Source organism: Lichenostomus cassidix, chromosome 6, assembly GCF_008360975.1.
Source record: "Lichenostomus cassidix isolate B80296 chromosome 6, HeHo_3.0, whole genome shotgun sequence".
NCBI classification, from domain to species: Eukaryota; Metazoa; Chordata; class Aves; order Passeriformes; family Meliphagidae; genus Lichenostomus; species Lichenostomus cassidix.
In genome coordinates, this window is record NC_139487.1 from 27,704,396 (window position 1) to 27,723,115 (window position 18,720).

Sequence of the window (18,720 nt, forward strand, 5' to 3'; positions counted from 1 at the left end):
TTTTACCTGCCAATTAGAGCACTTTTCTGCATCTAGATTTCACTGCTATTAAAGTCAAGAGGATTCATTGCATTTTCATTCAATATGGTTAAGCCATTTTTTAATCTTCTCAGAGTAACACAATAATTTGCAAACATCAGAAAGAGAAAAGGAAGTGGAGAGAATGACAAGAAGGAGAGGCAAAAGGAAAAAGTACTGTGATCCATACGGCACCAAAGTTGATTTGATATTAATTACTAAAGCTTTTTCTATAATCTATTTAACTCCCCATTCTGGCTAATTGCCCAACTAATTAGTTTTGATCTCTAATTCCATGCTTACTAAGTTGTTTTTCATTTCATCTGGTCTCCAAAATTAATAACCCAAAATGCAGGAGAGAGTGTTTTCTGAAGAAAAATATAGAGGCCACTATTACAAACAGCAAAAAACCCAGGAGTACTTCCCAACTTTGGGGTCTTTATTACCTGTCAAAAGGTGGTTACCTGCTGCCCAGAACATCTGGTTTCCATTGGAAAACTCGGACAGAGAAACAAAGACAGAGTCCTTCCAAAGACTCCAGCCAATATGGCCATAAAGGCAGGACAAAGGGTGTTCAGTGAACTGTCTGTGCCCACATGGCCTCACTTTACCAAATCTCTGAAAAGCAGGGGCTCTCCAAGGCTAAGAAAGGCAAAATAGCCTGAGATAGAAGATAAAATAGGGTCTAAGGAGTCAGTCTGCCTAGTTTTATTCCTTTAACAGAGACAAGGAGGCAGAAAAGGAAGAAATTGTGGCTCTTGTTGTCTCTACTGTTTGCATTTGGCAGAATTGTTTTCAGCTCTTCCAATAAAGCTGAGCCAGCCCAGTCAGAGGCAAAAACAGCCCACCTCACAAAAATAAAAAAACCTCCCAACATATCATCAATCCAGCTGGCTCCTCCACCACAGACAAAACTCCTCCAACTCAAGGCAGCAGTTTATTAAGTAAACTTGTGTTACTGCTATTAAATACAGACCTACCCTAAAATAAAAGAGAAATGCAGTCGTTTCCACTTCAAGTTCTGGTAGCACCACTAGGATTCATGGTCAGTCAGTACTTTGTTCTGCACAAACACAGAAGAGACCAGACTGCCTCTCCAGAGCCCCTGACTCCTGCTCAGCTGTCTAGTTCATACATAAGGGGCTGAAAAATCTGCCAGTGCTGGAGTCACCTTTTTTTTTTTTTTTTTTTGAGAGAGAGAGAGGGGTAGCCAGGAAGGAGAGAGGGATACTCTTTTCCAAACATGTGTGGTGCAATTCAGCAGTACTGCAAGAAGGTGACACACGACCAAGGTGTTGTGCTGGCCTTGAAACGAAGGCAAGGAAAACCACTACTCAAATCCTCAGGTTTGTGCTATTTGAAGGGACACTTGGAGTGTGATGGTATTTCTGCAGGGAGACAAAGGTGCAGGCTCCTGTAGAGCACCATCAATCTGCACTTCTGATGGGAAGCATGCATTAGGGGGTGTGAATCACTTTGCTACTGACACACACCCAGTGAACAATCAAAACATTTAATAGAAAACACGAGCCTGATAATCTAAAGATTTCTCGTGTGCATGCCGTGAGTAATAATCTATACACTTAGCAGATACATGCTTCCTACTCCCACATACTTCACCCTGTCCTCATGGCTATTGCAGTCTCTAAATCTAAGTCTGCTGCATTACATAACCATAATTGCTTCCCTCAGAGATTACAGGCAGCTCAGAGGCTCCAAAGATTTTGTTGCTGGAACCTTGCCACAGGTACCATAGAAGAACTGCACAATACATTACTTAAGAATAATGCCAGCATTCCATTATCTGTTTCAGTGTATTTATTTTTGTACTTGGAGCAATAGCTCCAAGGAACAGATGATTAATTCTAGGTTATAGTGAAGGACTGTTTACAATATACAAGCCAACTTTGCAGTAGTAAAACTAGCCCCAAAACCTGTTTATTGAAAATGGGATTTAGTAATGCATTTAGCTCCCTGCTATCTAATAAGTTCCAAACAGGTGTATCTCTAACTTTTTCCCCTTCTGCTTTTGCACCAACATAATCACAGTCCTCATCAATACTTTCAGCGAGGCAGAAGCAAACATTTCTCCCCTCCTGTTTTGCTTTCTGTACTGCTCACATACCATTCCCAGTTAAGCAACTCATTACTGCAATCTTTGAGCAACTTGTTACTGCAAACTTTTGCTGACAATCAGAACACAGCAAGGCTTGCTGGAGTGTTTGGCATGACTGATCTGAGCCTCAAGAGCTGAAGCACTGAATAGCAAGCAGTGATCACAGCAAGAGAAAGCAGCCTCGATGCTTCAAGGCTGAACTTCAGTATTTGCCGTTGGGACTCTGAGGAGCTTTTTGTCTTGGGCTCGATTCATTTATGGTTGCCTAGCACAGATGGTTTTCCACCTTTTCAGAAGTAACTAGCTCCAGATGCTCTCATGCTTGCTAAGGATCCAGGCTACATCTATAGTGTGTCATGCAAAATAGCAGTTTCCATAATGCTCACCCTTTAGTTTTAAAAGGCACAAATGAGATAACAATTTGGAATCAAACACACAATATTTCTCTTAAAGTATCCCTTCATTGTTACAACTTGACAGTTCTGGGAACAATTTGACAGTGAAGAGATTCACCAAGGAATACACATGTTATGGCATCTCCTGTGTGACCACAGTACCAGAAATACACCCATTCTCCTCAAGGCAGCAGGGAGATTGCTGTGGGTTTGCTCTCCACTGCACTGGAAGGCAGGCAAAGCAAAGCAGAGAGGTGACTCATTCATTGTCACATCACCTGCACTCTCAGTCATCCAGCCCCACCTTGTGCTGAGCCTTCATTTACCAATGACAAGATATGCAAGATGGGAAAAAGGTGTCATTTGAGGTTCTCATTTTTATGTGGTCTCTACTAATACAATAGATTTCAGAAGTAGGCTTAATTAGAACAGTAAAATCAATTTAGGAGAAGTTGTAAACTGTTTAAGCACTGCAGTCAGTTAAAGTTCTACATATTTTTTAAACAATAGAAAGGGATTTAAAAAAATAGAAACAACCTTAAGGTTTGAAAGTTGATGGTGAATAGTGAAAACCGATTAGCTGGGTGGCTTGTCTCTTTAAAACATTATAGATCCAGAAACTGAGATGGCCAATGCCTTTGAAAAATGTAAAATATACCACAGGATCAAAATCTATTGCCAAAATTTCCTTTTCCACACATTTTTTCCTCCTCAGCAACTAATATATACTGCTCATGTTATTTACTATTGCACACAGAGGATTAGTTCTGCATTTGATTGTCCCATTTGGTGTAAAGATAATAGATTTATATTTCATTATATCTAGGCTGTCTGGCTCTACAGAGGGTAATTTTACTAAATTCTATTATATCTACAGTTTAATGGCTTTAATAAAAAAAAAGCAAGCTAAGTAGTCTTATTTACTTTTTTAAGAAGCGAGAACTAGAACGAAGCTTCCTCCTTCTGCCACCAACTTAACACAGCTTATTCAAGCCTTTCTTTTTTTGGTATTTCCAGCCTTTTTGAAATCAGCACCTATTCCTCTTCCTTCCTTCTTATAACAAGTGAAAAGAACGTTGGTAAATGGCATAATAAAGATAACCACTACAGTAAGGGCTTCCTTCCTGTGCCCAGGGAAAACTCACTGCCAAATTTGGATTATTCTTCTTCTTCCTAGCAAGAGAATGAAGCTTTAGCAAAAGCATGGTGACTACAGCCAACCAGGACACTATTCTGCCACAGAAAACTGACTCAATTTGGGGCCAATGCAATTTCAAAAAGTTTTCAAATGTCCACAATACTTGCATCTTTTTCAAGCTCATTTCTAGAGGTTGCTATTAAGCCTCACCCTCAGTGCAAACCCACACATCTCCTCTTATATGAATTGCTTAGCTCACAACTCAGCCAATGCCATTTGGCTAAAAATGAAAATAAAAAGCATTTGCCTTCCATTATGCACAGCAAAATCAGCAGCCCTCTAGTCTGCTAATGCACTGATGGGCCAGGAAGGTGATACAGATCATGAAAGACAAACACTGTTACTGAGCCAGATGCAATGAATATAAGCATACAGGATCTAAGAAACACAAAACCCCAGAAAAATAGATATTTCATACAAATTCTTTAGTGATGCCATGAAAGATACTGAGAAATTGCAGCAACTCTATCTCTAAAAGTCATTAGAAGCAGCATCATTGTTTTATTCTTACAGTAGCGAGAACACTACTTAAATAATATTTGTCACTTATACAATGCCCCATCACAACAGTGCTGCTATTCAATTCACAGAAAGTGCAGAAACAACTTTTTTCCTTCACTTCATATTGTCTAAATAATGTCAAACACTTCCTACTGTCCCCATTGAGCAGCAAATACACACAAAAGCCTCACATCCTAAGTTGAATGTGATTCTGTAAATATCACTTGGCATTTTTTCCATAGTATTCGAGCCATGAAGACTGATCACACTCCATTTCTTTTAAATTATTTCTGCAAGGCACCTTTTCTTTCTTTTTTTGAGAAATAATCAAAAAATAACACATTTATGCTCCATAGCAGCAAGCTATCCAACTTCTCATCTACCTATTGTGAAAATCCAGATGCCTCTGAACCTAATGCTAAGAAAAAAATAATCTGACTTTTTAAAAAATATATGTCACTTCTCCTGCAATTGCATGTGTATCACTTAAATTCCATTTCTGTTACATAAGTAATGTAACGTAAAGCAAGTAGTCAATAAACCTTTCCACACAGACATGGATATTACCTTTGAAAGAATAAGCAATTACATATGAAATATCCCATACTTGGCTTTCAAAAGTGTCTAAAAATCTGACAATAATTTTGAGGCCACAGCATTTAAAAAAAGCACTAAAACGCCCCAACTTTTATTCCTATGAAGACAGAGTGTACAAAAGCTTCTCACCATGCCTGGATTTCAGAGGGTTTCACAAGCAAGTGTTCAAATGCCTGACACCTACTCTCAGAAGGCTTCTCTGCCCTCACCTGGGACAAAAAGCTGCCCCTGTAAATGAGTCATTTCAAGTGAGCTTCATTACTCACTTCACTGCAAGAGCACTGCATTGAGAAGATATTCCAGACATTCTATGGAAAGGAATTGCTTCATCATGAAATATTTTCTGGGCACGACGTTGCAGAGGAGAGGTTCCTCACTTATTGAAGACACAGCAGTCTAAAGCATTCCTGTGATAACTGAGGAGCTGGGCTGTGCTCTAGGAGTGCTGCACTGGCAAATGCCAGCCAGCCCAGGGGCTCACTTCAGAAAATATTTGCAATAACTTTTTGAAATGCCAAACTGGAAAGAGGACCATAACAATGAGTACATCTAGCCTGAGGCTCACCTTATTTGAAGTCCTGTTTCAGCAAGGGCTATTGATGCTCTGTCATATTCAAGGCAGAGCCATAACATTATCTGCAGCAGTGTGGGATTTTCTCTAAGCAGTTTCAGAGCTCACTGACAGGGCACCAGAGCTGCAGTGCAGGTTACACTGCACAGCTCAGCGACTGCAGATACTCTGATCATCCTCCATGTCTTGCTTGTGCTTTAACAGCAAAGGCAGCTCCTCAGGTCCATTTTTTGTCACAGCCATGTGCCTCTTCCCAGAGCAGCTCTCTGGGTAGGCAGCTTGTGGCTTTGAGGACAAGGACGTGCATTCTCTCATCCTGGAAAGGGGAGCCTGTGGATATGCTTCTGCTTTTGTTTCCAGCCACCTGGAAATATCAGAAAGCTATTTTGCCCGCAAACAGATCTGACTAATATTCCAGCTACCCTCTTCCTTCGAGCTGCTGTTTGCTGCTTATTGGATAAAATAGCAGGATGACACCTGGCAGAGCATTTAGTGCTTTCACCAGAGTCTTCAGTATTCCTTCCCTCCTTTCAAAATCACAAAAACTTAATGTTACCAATATTCCTTCTATTCCTTTCCAAGTTCTCTTACTGTTTTACTGAGAAACTAAATATGCTGAACTTGTTTTCATCTCCATTTATGGTCTATAAAAGCTTTACTTAAGCATTTACTCAGAAGTCTACTACAGGGATTACAATGTACACTGCCAACACCAGTAGAATAATGGAGTAAAAAAATAAATGCAAAGAGAAATAAGAAATTCTTTTATTGCTGACAATAGCAGAGAGAGCTCAAGCCTGCAACCACAATTTCCCCCCCAATCACAACTATTTCCATTTCAGTGATTTCACTTCAGCATACCTCTCTGTCCTTCCCACTGCTACTCAAGAAGAATGATGTGCACTTGCAGAACTAAAACCAGTTTCAAGCAGCAAACCCAAACATTTACCTGCCTCCTATTTTATACAATTTGCAGGATTGAAACAAAAGAGCAGTTCTCCTTCAGTCTAGTAATCTTAAACACAATTTTAGCAGGATGTTTTACAGGACACCTAAAAGGTCCCCCCTCTCATACCTCGGAGAGATGAAACAATTGCAAAAGTATGTATGTGACAGATAAAAATCTATGGACCAATGACCTGAATAGATTGTGTTACATCTTTTTTCTGAAACAAAAGTATAATTGAAACAAAACATTTACTCTCATAACAACTTTGGAGAACAATATCAACCTTTCCTACAGAAATTAAAAAATGATTTATTTTTATTCAAGGTATCTTGTCTTGCAGCTAGCTAAGATCCCTGGAGAAACATTAGATGAATAAATCATTAGCCAATAGAAAGCCTGCTCATGGAAATTAGTTATGTTTATAGAAATTTTTATGACAGCAGATTTGCACTTCAACAGAAGCATCCTGACTTTGATTTACTTAGGTAATCTGTATTTATTAGCTTCTTGTGGTTGCCATTTAAATGAAACAACAGTTCTAGCCACTTACACTCTCTTTATCAGGGAGAGCTCTCAGAAGCCCTTGATGTAAGCCTACTTTCCTTTTGCTCTACCAAATACAAACTTTACTCTAACGTGTAAGAGTAGCTGAATATAGCTAGAAACCAGGATTATATCAAAGAGTGTGTGACTAGCAATAAATCAGTTAAAATCTATCCAATTATAGAGTTCTCAAAATAAAATTTTAACTGCTAAATTAATATTGTGAAGAGACAGTTTCAAGTGTGAATGCCAAAGTGATTGCTTAATAAACATCTGTTTTAAAATGTTGTCAATAATCTAATTAAATACTATCCATAAAATTGTTACCATGAAGACTATAGGTGACCAAAAAGTGGAGTGGTAAACAATGAAGTGTCACAGAGAGAAAAATCAGAGCAGAAACTAGGACAATAAAAAGTGAAACACAGCTCAGGTAGCAAATGAAACACTATGGGACACACTGAGTAGAAAACTAACTGTCAAAAGGGATTTTTGGGGCTCAAGATTGTCATAAAAAGAGCTATCAGAGTAATCACATGGCCTGCCATACTGAGCCCCAGCTCCATGTAAATCAACATGCTAAACCACCACTTTTGTCTGTTGCACAGCATTTTTTTAAAGGCAAGAAGCCGCAAAGTGGAGAGTTTGATGTGTCCCTGTCCCCAGCAGCTGAGCTCAGTCCAGCACTGCAGTCAATCAGCCTCTGACCCACAAGTGACAGGGGACAGGGATACGACTCAATACAGAAATGCAAGGAGGGCAGGGATGAAGTCTAACATGAGAACAAAATATGGACAAAATGGACTTTTTCCTGCCTTTGCAATCCTTCATCTGACACTAAAGAGGGAAAGAACAGGACTGAAAGGAGCAAGATTTACCATCGAAGTTTCTGATCTACCATCTAGTGCTGTCCCCAAGTCCACTGGAATATCAAGCCGTCACTGATCCCAAGAGGATGTAATCAAATGGAGACAGAGAGAAGATGGCATCACAATCCCCATCATGTTTTGCCAAACTTTAATCACTGTATGGAACTCACATCCCTCCTACCAACTTTTTTCACATCTTCCTCCCTTTGCTTCCCTCTTTGCCTGCTTTCAAAGGCTTCAGTGAGACAGTATTATTGAAACACCATTGTAGACCTGTGACCAAAACCACAGATAGAGCAGATCTTTAAATGCCTCAGATGTTGATACAGGTTTCCAGTGTCTTGAAGTTTCCTGATACCAGCAATGATTTGTGCCTGTCTTTCTTTAGCAGTGAAGGAGCAGCTAAGGGCAGAATTTTCATCGCCAATTTACATGTATCAGACATTCAGAAATGGAAAACTGAGCACAGACTGTGACAGCTCAAAAGAGCTACTCGCTGTAAAGCAGAGAAACACTGAGATGTAAAGAAGTATTTCCATTTTGTACTCGTCTACAGAACAAGTCTTGTTGGAATACTGCATACAGTTCTGATGCCCAGCTTTTAATGAGAACATGGAAAAACTGAAAATTTTCATACAGCAACAACAACATAATTATTTCAGATTTTGAATTAAAAATTCAAAAAGTTGTTTATTCTAGAGGTGTAGCTAGGGCAGGATTTCATCATGGTGTAACAGGGATCTGCAGGGAGAGCAGAATTTGATGGCTCTTCAATGTCCTAATTAAAGAGAGAACAAGGCTGCAATAAGTAGGCAGAGGTAGGCTTCTTCAGAGGAGAAATAAAAGATACATTTGTTATGGTAAGATGCATTAATAGCTTACCCAGAATTCTCCATCTCTACACACTTCGAAATCACAACTGAATAGGTTTAAACACAATACCTGGTCTAATTCAAGCAAAGGTGTTAGACTGAAAACCAGCATGCAGGCGAGGTCAATGCTCACAAAATAATCACTGTAGTCATTTACAGCCTTCATTTATACCAATCTGTGACTGATTTCTCACCTTAATTCAAAGACATGGTCAGAAGAGTTACAAACTAAATTAGCTTTTACACTCAGTCACATGGCCATATGTCCCTATGCTTTCCATGCCAAAAATGCAGTCAATTTGCTTAAAAATCTGTTTTCTAACTGTACATACAACCTGAATTACCCTGCTTGCTGTATGTGCTCATTCTCATTAACATCAGAGAACACATAAATTATACCTGTCAGAAAGGATAAAGATATCAAGTCAAAAGAAAATAGGGGTAAAATTAAAAGAGGGACAGAGCAATGTTTTATAAAGGCCATTTTTCATTAATGTAAAGGAAAAATAACTCAGAGAAATAGCTTTCCATAATATTTTCAGATATAAAAGTTCATCTTAACATCCTATTTTGTAGTGAAGACTTAGGGGGTCTTTGGCATTAAAAACACAGAACCTTGTCAAAGAGATGAATAATGGAAAAAGGAAATACATCCACTGATTGCTGCTCTAGACTGTACCTACAGATTTGCATCACAATTTTGGAAAAGATTGTAAAAGGCATATCAACCATAATTTTCATACTTTCTTTTTCAACTCCCAGCACCGTACTTGCCCTGAACACAACAGAGTGAATTAAATTAAGCCTCTCTCCATACCCACTGCCATTGAATTGCAGCCTTTGCTTTGTCTACATGCAGATTACCTCAGTGTAGACTAAGATCCACTTCAAGCCTGTACTGCTCAAAACCAGGTGAAAAACCCCAAAATTACAAAAGGTGCAGACTTATTTAGCCATTTATGGGTTCAGATGATTTGATGGCAAATTTAAAGGTTGAATTAAGTCACTATTATTTGGACCTCGAAACCTAAGTCATGCTTAAAACCTGCCCAGCCAGGGAAAGTCCTGAGGATGAATACAGATGAAGGCAGGGAGAGGGAATCTGAACAGAGCACATTTCAAAGGCTACCTCGTGGCTTTAGCAAGCATCAGCATTGTGTTCATGCTGCCACCTCCATGGCAATCTGCACCCTTCTACTGGTACCTTCCAATTTAGCAAGCTAAAGCAGGACCCAGAAAACCACATTATAATGAATTATCCTGGTCATACAAGCATTTATATAGGCACAGTTTCCAAGTAAAAATAAAGTTAATTAAATGTAACACTGATATAATTCTCTGTGTGAGACAATCTGTTGGTGACTCAAGTTCCATTGCATTTAGGCAATTCTGGGGCATTTTGATGTCACAACTGCAACATGACAAAACAGTATTTTATCTATTATCCCACACATGGTAGAACCTTGATATCTGCAGGAACAGTTTGCACCCTGAGCTTTTCCAAATATTTGCAATCTGCCTTTTCGTGTTCATTAGTGAAACACTTACCTTCAAGTCAGGCATCTTCCTAACACATAGATTTAACAATAAACATAAAAATCACTGAATTCCCTTGCAACAGCAAAAAGGCAAGGAAAAAATTCAAATATTTCCAAGCACTGAAAATCCAACAGCATGTCAAAAACTGTAACAAAGTGTTTTATCTTCGAAAATTGACTTATCCTATGACTTGAACCCATGTAAGTCACAAAGCAGTACCTTGTTTGAGCTGAAGTCTGTCAGTTTGTGGTTGATTCTTCCCTACACTGCTTTCTTCCCTCCTACAAAACAAAACAAAACAAAAAAAAAAAAAGACAATTCTTTAAAAGCATTTCCCCCAAGGACTGTCAGAAATACGCTTAGCTAACATTAGGAACCACACTGACTTTTTTTTTTCCCCCCATAGTTTTTGCATTTTTGAGAACACCAATATCTAAACTTTAAAAGCCTGCAAATAAAACAAAAGTGAAAGAAACCTGAAAAAAGTTTCCTGGTGAATAACCTCGAGAAAGGGAAAGTTAAAAAAGCCTTGCACAGTGCTTCCAAAATAATGCAAGCACACATTGCCATTGTTTTCCTGTCCAGAAGGATTTGGGGATATGCTAAAACACCAGCTAGAGAACCAGAACTCTTTATTTGAGCACAGCATTTTAATTGTGTTAAAGCCAGGAGCGAAACCAGACAGATGTGTAGCCTGAAACAAATTTTTGTACTGTAGGGTATCAGAAGCTCTTTAAAAATTAATCTATTCTCTTCTGAAATAGCTGCTATCCCAAAAGGTCAGTAACTAACTGCATATTATTGTCCCTACTAACTTTAATGAAATCAGATTTTGTCTAAGTAGCACCAATAAGCACTAATTGGACCAATCTACAGAGAGACAAACAAAATGTACCTCGTGTTCACTTTGCAGAGGAGCAACACATTGATTATTCCAAAAGCTCACCTCTTCCCCCAAGTTACAAAAGAAAATAACTGAAGCTAGGGTATCTAAACAAGATGAAATGTCTAAACACACACAGTCAGTGAAAAACAAAGAATAAAAAATATTGAAGATGAATTGTGCTCCTGGTGAGATTTAAGTTGCAGTTTGCAAAGAGAAGCAATAGATTAGATCAGCTCTTTCCTTCCTTTCCCTACTTCTTCTCTAGACTTGCTTTAGTTAATCTAGAAGAAAATGCCTCTAACTGCAATTTGGAAAGCTCTGGAAGACTTCTTCTACAGCTACTTTCTTCAATTCCTTTAAAAGGTTACATCTGCTTTGTGCACTCATCAGTTTTATGGACTAATTACAGATATCTTACCACCTCTGTGGCTGTTCAGTGTGGAACATGTGCACAGTACTGCAGAATATCCAGATTTCCTCTCCAGCTGAGTAACAGATGCTGGGATTGGGAGCAGATGAACGGGCCTGAGAAGTAACTAGAATAGAGGGACCCTAACAAAGGTGTTAAATTTTTAAAAATAGTAATTTTGCTTGTCCTGACTGATTGCTTCTAGGTCTCTGACTGGTCCAACTTAACTGGGGACATTCAGTTTTGGAAAATAAGACAAAACCTCCATTAACTCAGTCTAATCTGGTTAGAAAACACAGATCAACCATCACCATCCTCTGCCTTATGGTGGGTGAGGCTGATGAAATCCTTGCCCTGAGAAATGGGGCCTTACAGCAATGCTAATGCTTTTCAGTGAAAGCCAGGCAGAACTGAGATGCTTTTTCAGTTTATCCAGAATTCAAAAACCTGCCCACTACAGTGGGGGAAAAAAAAAAAAAAAAAACAACCATACTTCTCCGCAGCATTTTTGTGAGAAAGAGACAGCTCTATCACAGTGATGTCTTCAACAAGCAGGCAGGAAAAACTGAATTGCCAGTCAGTATGTGCACACAGACTAGTTCTGAAATTCAGCTCCTACTGAAGGAGCCAAAGGATGCAAGACATTCACTGCATGGACAGAGAACAAACAGCAGCTTGGATCATCAGCGTGTAGCCACACAAGAACTAGCCTTCTGTAAGTCAGATCTTCACAAATCAGTAACAGCCACTAGCACAGAACAGTTTTGGCAAGCACAGCCGGGAGAAGGGGCTGTCAATCCTCACAAACAGCAATAAATCTTTCACTATGTTGTTTTCATAAAAGTTTTCAAGCGTCTCACATTGTCTTCTCCACCTGCAACTATTGCTGGAATTAACTTCCTGCTTCAGAAAGAATACTCTGGGGCCAAGTTTCTCTTGTTTCACCAAAAGTGAAGACTTCCAAATTCCTGTGGTCCTTGAGGAGATTTGTATCCTCTCCATGTAACTTCCCTGACAAGTCTAGAGACCTGCCAACACACTATTTTATAATCTGACACAGCTAATAATTGTAGCATAGCTTTAGAACACATACTACATTATTTCTGACACCAGAATTCTTTTATTACAGAATAGAGACATGGCTTTGCTTTTTTAATTTGAGCAAACAGATGCAGACATCTTTGAACCAGCAGCATCCTCAACTCTCAAATTCTAGGTGAAAAGAGAATGAGCTTGCAACAGGCAGGTTGTTTGAGCTGAGCTGATTGCATTACTATTTTTATTGACAAAACAAGATAAGTAGATGGAGGCCATTAGCAGATTTAAAAGATGTGGATTTTAGAGATTCAAAACTGTGCTGCATGAATTTCCTCTCAATTAATTTGTCTCCTATTGAAGGTGAGATCTACCCTACAAAATACAAGATAGTTTAAGTAGTGCAAACAAAAGATAATATGAAATGGCAAATGACTAAGGTTTGGAGGCATCATTGCTAGTCCTATTTAATACTTATAATAACGATCAAGAAGATAGTAAACAGGATGGTAATGAAAACTCCAGATTAGAGGGATTAGAAAGAGGAGCAGAAATTACCAGCAAAATGCAATTTGCAAAGTCATGAGCTAAGACATCTGGAACAACATAATCCAAAAAGCTCGTCTACACATTTTCTGTACTAAGGAAAGTTTTACTTGGTAATGTATTAAAACAGTATATTTGTTTATATATGTTATGCATTCCTTTGTTTATATATGTATGTATTCCTACCGAGAGAGAGATACGTTCATGATGTCTATATATCTATCTATCTATATATAGAGATATACATGGATCAGATACAGGCAGAAATTCTCTGACTGGAAGGCAACTCAGAGAACTATCAGAAAACTACTGTTTTCATACAGTAAAACATGACCATTTCCAAGAAAGCATTTTGAAATTTTTCAGAACTGATTTTGTCCCTTAATGAATACTTTACTTTCCTTTGATCTTAAAGGCAAACTAAATATTAAAAAATGCCATGCAATTAGTTTCATAATACAGACTAAACTTCATTCCTGAGTTTATGCCACATGTCCCAGTTTGTGCCTGAACTCTAAATTTCCAGGCTCGAGCAGTGAAGCTACATGGTTATTAGGGAATTAATTTTTAGGGATATAACTAGAAATATAGCTGTGATTATGAGTTCAGAGGAAAACAATGAAAAGCATAAAAAACCCCACAGCAGTCTGCTGAATTAAAACAAGATGGACACATTTATGACAGCTACAGGATAACTCAAAGGGCGGACCAGCTTTTGGCTGTATTAAGAGACTCCCAGTACCAGGAAAATCATAAAACAGCTATCTCCCAAGACAAATTAAAACACAGAGAAATTAAAAAAAAAAACAAAAAAACCCCAAAAAATGCACCAATGTATTTCACTGTTTGATATCCTTGACTAAAAAATACTGTCCCAAGTGAAACTGCAACATTTCCAAGCACAAGTCAGCCAACAGAGAATGCTGAAGACAGGATGGATGTCTGTCACTAGCACTTTAGCTGACTGATTTCACAGGTCTGTCCATTATCAAACGAATTCTAATTATGAATTCTTGCAAAGGTATTAATTTACTTATTGACTCATATCTCTTTAATAAAAAATATTTGTCTACCTAGTGTAATGTCTTGGTTCTTTAAAATATACATTAGTGCCATTAGCACTCTGAAGTAATAAGGAACAGTAAAACTGAATTTATTCCTAAATGCAAAGACAGAAACAGACATACAAGACATAACTCCTCGTGTTATAAATAGCCTGAAGGATCTAAGAGAAACAAAGAGCAGTTTCAAGTATTGCATACATACAGACACCAACACAAAACTTGCATTGCCTCAAGTATCTGACTAAAAGTAGCTTTTTCTCTCCTCATCCCTGCTGTAGCTCTTGAAGTTCAATTCTAACAATTTCACACTTCCTGCTTTTTTATTCACCTAATATAAACACAGCTGAAAAGGTGAACAGAGTCAGAAACAGGAATCCTGCAAGTTAGTGCAGACTCCAACTCATTGACACACTGGCATGCTGATAAAAACAGAGGCAAAGCAATTTAACTCCATAGCCTAAGCAAAGGCATAGTAAAATCTCACCAATAAAACACAGCCCAATAGGACAGCAAATCTGAAACAAGAGCTGTTATCCAAGTCTGTTAGGTTTTCCAGTTAAAGCAACAGAGATCACACAGCTTTGCAGAGTCCATCCAAAAAAAAGGAAAAGCTCAATCACAGGACTCATCTTTACACATCGAAACAAAGCACTATTTATTCCCAGCCAACCATCCTTCCTTCTGCAGCATGGCTCTGCACCTGACCGCAGGGAATGCTCCAGCTCACCTCCAGGGGACTCACACTGAGATCGAGGTTGTTGGTTTAGCTGGGGCATCAAGTCACTCAGCATCAGTGCCAAGCATCTTGAATTCTCTTCCTTAATTCCCCCTCACTGTTTTAGTTATTTGCCATGAGCTCACGATGAATCAAGGAAGAGTAATAAGTTCCATAGGACAAGACCTCCTGCTGCTCTAGAGCCATTGCAAGCAGCCTTTCCTTTCCTAAAGGCACATGTGAGAAAAAGTTAATATCTCAAGAGGTAAAATACAGAGTTCTGTTTCAAACAGCATTTTATGCCAAAGAAAAGAGCACAACAAGGGATTTCTGTACTTGTAAATGACATGATTTAAACTGACAAAACAAAAATATTAAAGAGAAGCAACACTAACTCAAGAAACAAAACTACCTGTAGGCAGTATTCAGGCAATGAATCCCTGAATCCCTGTTCAGATGAGGGTCACTTGAGTTATTGCAGCATGAAAGCACAACTCCTGTAAGAGTTTGGGAAAAAAACCAAAACAAAATCAAAAAAATTAATCACAGAAAGCTGATGTTTGTAGTGTATCACAGAACCTGCGAGTGCAGTGCTCGATTCAGAACAGAAATCCAGTTCTCAGTTTTATATGCTGGAAACACAAGACAAATCTGAAGCAGTAAAAGGCTGGCTGAGAGAGGCTGCTCAGACCCAGATAATCAGCAGCAAACAGATACTTTCACCATGTTGTAAAAGTCCTTTCAATAGAGATGGGGAAAAAACCAAAACTTTATGAGATTGCATTTTAGATTATAAAAAACTGCATTTATTAGAAATCTCAGTAACACCAGTGATAATCACCTGTTTTTACTTTCCCTCTCTTTTTTTTCTTTGTTAGCTTGTCAGTACAGCTTTGACCAGAGTGCCAAGTCTTCTAGATGCTCTAGATTTTGTCATCTAGTCCTCACCAACTATTAGACCCAAGGTTCCTAGATGGTCTCAGCTTGAGTCTTTGGGGAATTCCAGGCCAGGAACTAAGCAATAAAATTGCAGTGGGAGATAAACTTCTGAAAGCCCAAAGGTTATACCCACACAAAAAAATTCCAAAGAAACCAAAATAAATTTCCATTTTCTGTGACTTACTGGATTTTTGTCTCCTGAACAGAAAGTTGTAGGGAAAAATAATATTTACTTCTCATGCATGCTCTCTGGTAAGCATGATGTAAAGTCATGGGTTCAAAATCAAGCAGTAACCTGTACTGAAGTCCATGCCCTATGTATGTTTCAGTTTTAAAACACATCAAGTTATGCATTGCAGTTTGCACACTTGAAAAGTGCATCTTTTATCCTATTTTAAACCACTTCCACATTCAATAGCAAATCAAGGGCACAGCATTGTCCTGTCTCTTCATAAGCACAATCCTTTTTCCTTTAAGAAGAAAAGAGAAGTGAATATGTGTCAAAGCCACATGGCTTCTCACCTATAACCAAGTGATTTATTTTCTCAAGAAAAATAGAGCAGACAGGAAAGGATGATCTATTGCAGTGTGCTCCTGCAAGCTGTTCCAGCAGTGCCCCAAGCAGCCCTGACCTGTACTTGGTCACACCAGCGTGGTTATCCCTGTCCTCAGAGATGAGCTGATCTCCACAAAGAGGATGCCTGGGATACAGGAGGCCCTCTGATACAGGGGAGAGGAAGTGCACCTGCTATTGCTGCCCATCTGCAGGGCAGAGAGCTGGACCAGCCGAACCCTCCCACTGAAATGAAGCTGCCATTGCAGTACCGTGAGGGAAGATTCTGACCCGAGATACACCGAGCATGGGAGGAACATTGCTTGCTTTCCAGTGGCAGAGAATATATCAGGCTTGAATCTTGCCCAAATATTTGAAAGTAGTCTCTGAATTATACAAAATAACTCTACAAGAATTAAGAGAACCAGATGAGATGGAAAGGCACACCTAACATCTGTACACAAGATATTTACTTGTAAGTCTGAACCTAATTAATCTGTGAAGTGTCCCTGTGAAACTGTTTCCCATGCTACAAAAGCTGAAGTTCCACAGAAAACATCTACAGGTTAGGTCTTTGTCCCTTGAAATAATTCACACTTGACTATCCAAATTCTTCAAGGAGACCAGTCAAAAAAACCCATTATCTCACTTTTCCCAGAAATTCCTTCCACTGCAATGATAGATGGGGTGTTCCCTCCCACTCCCTCACTTTTTACTGTATGAGAACTAATATAAAGACTAAACTGAAGAGAGCTGGTGGGAGGATAAGTTGTGGCAATGACAAGCAGGTGCACATGTCATCTCCAGAAGGCTCAGCACAAACAGCTTGATAAAGGCTGCTCACCATAGCACTGATATTCTGTCAAAGAAGGTATCTGTACCCCAGTAAGAAGGCAAAGCCTTTTATGAATGAGATCTATCTGTAAGACCCTGCACAGAGGCCCTTGTGCAGCTCTTCTGTGCACAGAGATTTACGAGTGCAGATTTGTGGCTATTGATTTACTGTAACCTTGTGATCCCAGACTGTGATCCCATTAGCTCTCAGAAAGGCAGGAGTGAGGTCCTGCTGCCAACTGCATGTGGGGCTTTCAGCCCTCTCTCTCTGATGACACAACAGATGGAGATGTCCTGAGCCCTACGCTGAGCAAATAAGGGGGAGATGTTGGCACAGAGCAGATTCACAAAGAGAAATGAAAGTCATTGATACTAAAATGCATCGATACATTTTTGGGGAAAGAATTCTGTCCTACTCAAATTCCAGAACTGAAGTTCTGCCTAAAAAAAAATCCATTTCAGTACAAGAAAAGTTTTCTGCTTGTTGCTCTAGCCTATCAGTAGGATGAAGCTGAATAGTTATTATGACTCAGGTTCATAGATCACAGGCCATTAATTAGACAGAATTACTAGTGATGGGCACTACAGCAGGTTGGGGTGAGGACTATGGAAAAGAAGTCTAAGTTAAACTACCAATGCTTTTTTTGGGACACTCCATTTTATAACTTGAAAAGTAAGTAGAGATCAAGCTGTGTTGAGAACTAATGCTTGGTTACCTTATTCAGAGCAGGGCTGTAACCCTTCCCCTGCAAGGGAAGTGCTGTATTATGGGGTGACTACAAGTCATTCAGAAACCTCCTGCTTGAATCACGCAGCAGCAGATGACACATTCAGCAAGAAACTCACTGAAGTCCTCTCTTCATTCCTTTGAAAAGTTTAGACCTCTGTCTGCTAAGTGACTCACATTTTTTCAGAAGGAAAGAGGTTTTAGGAAGTTCCCTGAAATCAATTCTACAAGAACATCCACTTACAAGACACTTCCCAGCTTCCTGTGACATGAACAACTTAACCTTGAGGAGCACGTGTTTCATTTGTGACATTGGAACTATAGAAGCATTTCTGGTTTGCCTCAAGAAGGAAGCAGGTCTGACAGACATTCATCCTTACATGCATGAGGCTTTCAGCTACCTGACAAAGCATCCAGAAGTCAACCAAGTTCAGCTCATTGAATTTTACCCACAGAATTACAGCTATTCCAGGTATTCAGATATGACTGGCTAGCACCGTTTGCTCCACTGCCATTCTTCCCTTCATCATGTATCAGACACAAGGCAGTTGTAAGACAATGGGCAGCTGGTAATTTTTATACAGGACACATTCTCACAAGTGTGAATTGGCATAGCAGGCTCATTTGAGAGCTCAAATGAATGCAAGCAAGCTGGAAACCTGGCCTAGAGCCTCCAAAGCTAGTGAAATACAAGAGGATTCTTGGAAATGAAAGGTGGTTTCTAGAGGAAATAAAGCATTTTCTTACATACTAGAGCACAGCGAGCTCTAAATTAAGGATGTACATTATTTCCTGGGATTTAGCAGCTCTTTAACTCACCTTCTTTTTAATGTTTATAGCTACC

General features: G+C 39.1%; 1 long non-coding RNA gene across 1 annotated transcript; it reads right to left on the reverse strand.

The window, feature by feature from the left end:
- Nucleotides 1-5,665: 5,665 nt before the first annotated feature.
- Nucleotides 5,666-15,322, reverse strand: LOC146435539 (uncharacterized). Its single transcript, XR_014852995.1, has 3 exons — nucleotides 15,236-15,322; nucleotides 10,388-10,449; nucleotides 5,666-8,535 (listed from the first exon to the last, which is right to left on the reverse strand). It is a non-coding gene; the product is annotated as an uncharacterized LOC146435539 (long non-coding RNA).
- Nucleotides 15,323-18,720: the final 3,398 nt, after the last annotated feature.